Genomic DNA, 6208 nt, shown 5'->3' with positions numbered 1-6208 from the left:
CTACTCCCGAGTGGCGCAGTGGTCTAAGGCACTGCATCGCAGTGCTAGCTGTGCCACTAGAGATCCTGGTTCGAATCCAGGCTCTGTCGTAGCTGGCCGCAACCGGGAGACCAATGGGGCGGCGCACAATTGGCCCAGCGTCGTCCAGGGTAGGGGAGGGAATGGCCGGCAGGGAGGTAGCTCAGTTGGTAGAGCATGGTGTTTGCAACGCCAGGGTTGTGGGTTCGATTCCCACGGGGGGCCAGTATGATAAAATAATGTATGCACTAACTGTAAGTCGCTCTGGATAAGAGCGTCTGCTAAATGACGTTAAATGTAAAACGAATGGTCCCCACCACCCAAAGGACATCCAGCCAACTTGACACAACTGTGGGAAGCATTGGAGTCAATATGGGCCAGCATCCCTGTGGAAAGATTTCGACACCTTGTAGAGTCCATGCCCTGACAAATTGAGGCTGTTTGGAGGGCAAAAGGGGAGGGGGGTGCAACTCAATATTAGGAAGGTGTTCATAATGTTTTGTAAACCTTCTACGTTATGTAGCTACAGTATGTATGTTATGAATGATGCTTGGCTTAGTTCAATACTCAATTCCAGATAAACAACAGTGCACTGCACCTGACTTTGCACAGCAAATGTGTACTGCATGATAAAAGAGTAATTGTAGTCAATGACCAGAATCTTTGCTGGTGTAGAAAGAGTCAGTTCAGAATTAGAAATGGGGTAAATGTGTGCAAACTCATTTACCACACTACATAATGGATGAGGTGTTTCAGTGCAGACACTATATTAAACACACATCTGTTTGAAGTGTACTGTGAATGTAGCCAACAAGTCAACCTTTATTTTGTCTTTGATTATTATTATTATTACCTCTCCGAGCTGGGCATCTCCGGCGCGGCTCACTCCTGGATTGCGTCCTACCTGACAGGTCGCTCCTACCAAGTGGCGTGGCGAGAAGCTGTCTCCGCACCACGTGCTCTCACCACTGGTGTCCCCCAGGGCTCAGTTCTAGGCCCTCTCCTATTCTCCCTATACACCAAGTCACTTGGCTCTGTCATATCCTCACATGGCCTCTCCTATCATTGCTACGCTGACGATACACAACTAATCTTCTCCTTTCCCCCTTCTGATAACCAGGTGGCGAATCGCATCTCTGCATGTCTGGCAGACATATCAGTATTGATGACGGATCACCACCTCAAGCTGAACCTTGGCAAGACGGAGCTGCTCTTCCTCCCGGGGAAGGACTGCCCGTTCCATGATCTCGCCATCACGGTTGACAACTCCGTTGTGTCCTCCTCCCAGAGTGCGAAGAGCCTTGGCGTGACCCTGGACAACACCCTGTCGTTCTCCGCTAACATCAAGGCGGTGACCCGATCCTGCAGGTTCATGCTCTACAACATTCGGAGAGTACGACCCTGCCTTACACAGGAAGCGGCACAGGTCCTAATCCAGGCACTTGTCATCTCCCGTCTGGATTACTGCAACTCGCTGTTGGCTGGGCTCCCTGCCTGTGCCATTAAACCCCTACAACTCATCCAGAATGCCGCAGCCCGTCTGGTGTTCAACCTTCCCAAGTTCTCTCACGTCACCCCGCTCCTCCGCACACTCCACTGGCTTCCAGTTGAAGCTCGCATCTGTTACAAGACCATGGTGCTTGCCTATGGAGCTGTGAGGGGAACGGCACCTCCGTACCTTCAGGCTCTGATCAGTCCCTACACCCAAACGAGGGCATTGCGTTCATCCACCTCTGGCCTGCTGGCTCCCCTTCCTCTGCGGAAGCATAGTTCCCGCTCAGCCCAGTCAAAACTGTTCGCTGCTCTGGCACCCCAATGGTGGAACAAGCTCCCTCACGACGCCAGGACAGCGGAGTCACTCACCACCTTCCGGAGACATTTGAAACCCCACCTCTTTAAGGAATACCTGGGATAGGATAAAGTAATCCTTCTACCCCCCCCCCCCCCCCCCCCCCCTAAAAAAAAAAAAAAAAGCAACATTGAACTGCACTGGTTGGGCGTGACGGATAGAAGTTGTCACTACAAGCCTTACATCAAAGTTGCCTGAAGCTGAATGGAAAGTGCTATGCCCTGACCAGTTATTCAGAAGAAAATCCTTGTGTCTAATTTACATAAGGTTGGTTAACTTACCGGCGTGGACTGAAAACAAACACATTCATAAACTACCTTTTAAAAGTTTTATTGCAACCATGGTGTTCTTTTTTTACTAAAGCGTATACAGTATATCAAATAACGTGACTATGATCCACATCATATGGGTCAGACGGTCCTATACCACTTTGCCCAACACGTTATACCCCAGAGGTTGTAAATAAAACCTTTAAAGGTTAGGGCTCTGAAACCCATAGCCAAATGGCTTCAGACTGAGCATTTCACACTTGAAATGGCTACTGACAGTGAACACAAGTTAGGGTTAGATTTCATGTCAGATGGTCCTATACCACTTTGCCCAACATGTTATACCCCAGAGGTTGTAAATAAAACCTTTAAAGGTTGGTATGACTTGTTTTATTATGATAGGGTACTAAAAGCTATTAGCTGAATGGCTTGAAACCATGCTTGAAACGGAGCAAGCCATTTGGCTATATAAGTTATGGTGTAGTCTACAATGCACTGCTGGAATGGGTTAAGTGTATAGTCGATTCATTAAATGATTTTCATTGATACACTGGGTCACATTTATTTGGATAGTCTGGATTTTCTATCTGTAGATGCTCTACAGATGGTCATACTATTGCTATGGTTAGAGTTAGGTTTATAATAAGTTTTAGGGTTAAGGTTAAGGTTAGTAAGCTTGGCTTATATGGTGTCGAGTAAAGCTTAAACCATGTATTTAGATTGTAGGTAGGTAGGTATTGTAGTTAGGTATTGTAGGTAGTGTATCTAGGTAGTTTTGTAGGTTATTGTAGGTAATTATTGTAGGTAAGTATTGTATTCGACTGAGCCCGGTGAAGCACGAGGCTAGCTAACTCACAACCTGGACCAATAAAGCTAGCTAGCTAGCGGGTAGCTACTGGTAACTATTAGCAACTGTGGATAGTTGTTTCCAATGTTATTTCATGCTTAAGAGTACCTGTAATTATGCCAGCTAGCTACCTACCATTCAGCTGTTTTTCTAACCTCATTATCTGAAGCGTTAACGTTAGGTAGTTAGTAGCTACTGTACTTAAAATGTAGCTAGCTTGTTGCTACCTGGATAGCTAACTAAACAATAGCTGGAACGACCTAGCTTTAATATTTGGAGACGCTTTCTCTCCGTTGGGACAGACGCGAACTGACTGAATCGATTCAGTGGCTAGCTTTGCACTTAACTGGCTAACAGTAGCTACTAAGGGTAAGTTATAACCTACATTTATTTTTGTTTTGTTTTTACATTGAACCGCTGTAGTTTACAACAATTATAATTTCTAAAGTGGAAGTTGGGAGAGTTATATTTGAGTGTTTCAGTGAAACGTAAGTAAGGGAGGCCCCGCTCTCTCGCTTTCCCAGATGTTTAGTTCATTTCATTCCGATCTCCTATGCATTATTGTAGCCTTTTTCTGTAGCCTGTCAACTATGTGTCTGTCTATCCTTGTTCTCTCCTCTCTGCACCACGTGGCTGTTGCCACTCTAATCTGGTGGTCCCTGCGTGCATGACCCACGTGGAGTTCCAGGTCTCTGGCAGCCTCTGGAACTGCCGTTCTGCTGCCAACAAGGCAGAGTTCATCTCAGCCTATGTTACCCTCCAGTCCCTCGACTTCTTGGCGCTGACGGAAACATGGATTACCACAGAAAACACTGCTACTCCTACTGCTCTTTCCTCGTCTGACCATGTGTTCTCGCATACCCCGAGAGCATCTGGTCAGCGCGGCGGTGGCACAGGAATCCTCATCTCTCTCAAGTGGACAGTCTCTCTTTTTCCCCTGACCCATCTGTCTATCTCCTCATTTGAATTCCATGCTGTCACAGTCACTAGCCCATTCAAGCTTAACATCCTTGTCATTTATCGCCCTCCAGGTTCCCTTGGAGAGTTCATCAATGAGCTTGACGCCTTGATAAGTTCCTTTCCTGAGGATGGCTCACCCCTCAAAGTTCTGGGTGACTTTAACCTCCCTACGTCTGCCTTTGACTAATTTCTCTCTGCCTCCTCCTTTCCACTCCTTTCCTCTTTTGACCTCACCCTCTCACCGTCCCCGCCCACTCACAAGGCAGGCAATACACTTGACCTCAACTTTACTAGATACTGTTTTTCTACTAATCTCACTGCAACTCCCCTCCAAGTCTCCGACCACTACTTTGTATCCTTTTCTCTCTCGCTCTCCTCCAACACTACTCACTCTGCCCCTACTCAGATGGTAATGTGCCGTCGCAACCTTCGCTCTCACTCTCCCGCTACCCTCTCCTCTTCCATCCTATCATCTCTTCCCTCTGCTAAATCCTTCTCCCTCCGATCTCCTGATTCTGCCTCCTCAACCCTCCTCTCCTCCCTTTCTGCATCTTTTGAGTCTCTATGTCCTCCCCTCCTGCTCCGTGGCTTGACGACTCATTGCGAGCTCACAGAAGAGGGCTCCGGGCAGCCGAGCGGAAATGGAGGAAAACTAGACTCCCTGCGGACCTGTCATCTTTTCACTCCCTCCTCTCTACATTCTCTTCCTCTGTTTCCGCTGCTAAAGCCACTTTCTACCACTCTAAATTTCAAGCCTCTGCCTCTAACCCTAGAAAGCTCTTTGCCACCTTCTCCTCCCTGCTGAATCCTCCTCCTCCTCCCCCTCCCTCCTCCCTCTCTGTGGATGACTTCGTCAACCATTTTGAAAAGAATGTTGACGACATCCGATCCTCATTTATTATGTCAAATGACACCGCTGGTCCTGCTCACACTGCCCTACCCTATGCTTTGACTTCTTTCTCCCCTCTCTCTCCAGATGAAATCTTGCGACTTGTGATGGCCGGCCGCCCAACAACCTGCCCGCTTGAACCTATCCCCTCCTCTCTTCTCCAGACCATTTCCGGAGACCTTCTCCCTTACCTCACCTTGCTCATCAACTCATCCTTGACCGCTGGCCATGTCCCTTCCGTCTTCAAGAGAGCGAGAGTTGCACCCCTCCTCAAAAAACCTACACTCGATCCCTCCGATACAGACCAGTATTCCTTCTTTCTTTTCTCTCCAAAACTCTTGAGCGTGCCGTCTCTAGCCAACTCTCCTGCTATCTCGCTCAGAATGACCTTCTTGATCCTAACCAGTCAGGTTTCAAGACTGGTCATTCAACTGAGACTGCTCTTCTCTGTGTCACGGAGGCTCTCCGCACTGCTAAAGCGAACTCTCTCTCCTCTGCTCTTATACTTCTAGACATACCTTTGATACTGTGAACCATCAGATCCTCCTCTCCACACTCTCCGAGTTTGGCATCTCCGGCGCTGCTCACTCTTGGATTGCGTCCTACCTGACAGGTCGCTCCTACCAGGTGGCGTGGCGAGAATCTGTCTCCGCACCACGTGCTCTCACCACTGGTGTCCCCCAGGGCTCAGTTCTAGGCCCTCTCCTATTCTCTCTATACACCAAGTCACTCGGCTCTGTCATATCCTCACATGGTCTCTCCTATCATTGCTACGCAGACGACACACAATGAATTTTCTCCTTTCCCCCTTCTGATAACCAGGTGGCGAATCGCATCTCTGCATGTCTGGCAGACATATCAGTGTGGATGACGGATCACCACCTCAAGCTGAACCTCGGCAAGACAGAGCTGCTCTTCCTCCCGGGGAAGGACTGCCCGCTCCATGATCTCGCCATCACGGTTGACAACTCCATTATGTCCTCCTCCCAGAGTGCAAAGAACCTTGGCGTGACCCTGGACAACACCCTGTCGTTCTCCACTAACATCAAAGTGTTGACCCGATCCTGCAGGTTCATGCTCTACAACATTCGCAGAGTACAACCCTACCTTACACAGAAAGTGGCACAGGTCCTAATCCAGGCACTTGTCATCTCCCGTCTGGATTACTGCAACTTGCTGTTGGCTGGACTCCCTGCCTGTGCCATTAAACCCCTACAATTTATCCAGAACGCTGCAGCCCGTCTGGTGTTCGACCTTCCAAAGTTCTCTCATGTCACCCCGCTCCTCCGCACACTCCACTGGCTTCCAGTTGACGCTCGCATCTACTACAAGACCATGGTGCTTGCCTACGGAGCTGTGAGGGGAACTGCACCTCC

The sequence above is a fragment of the Coregonus lavaretus genome, assembly GCF_964263955.1.
Source record: "Coregonus lavaretus genome assembly, chromosome: 25".
Classification (NCBI taxonomy): Eukaryota; Metazoa; Chordata; class Actinopteri; order Salmoniformes; family Salmonidae; genus Coregonus; species Coregonus lavaretus.
This window is presented reverse-complemented; position numbering follows the sequence as displayed.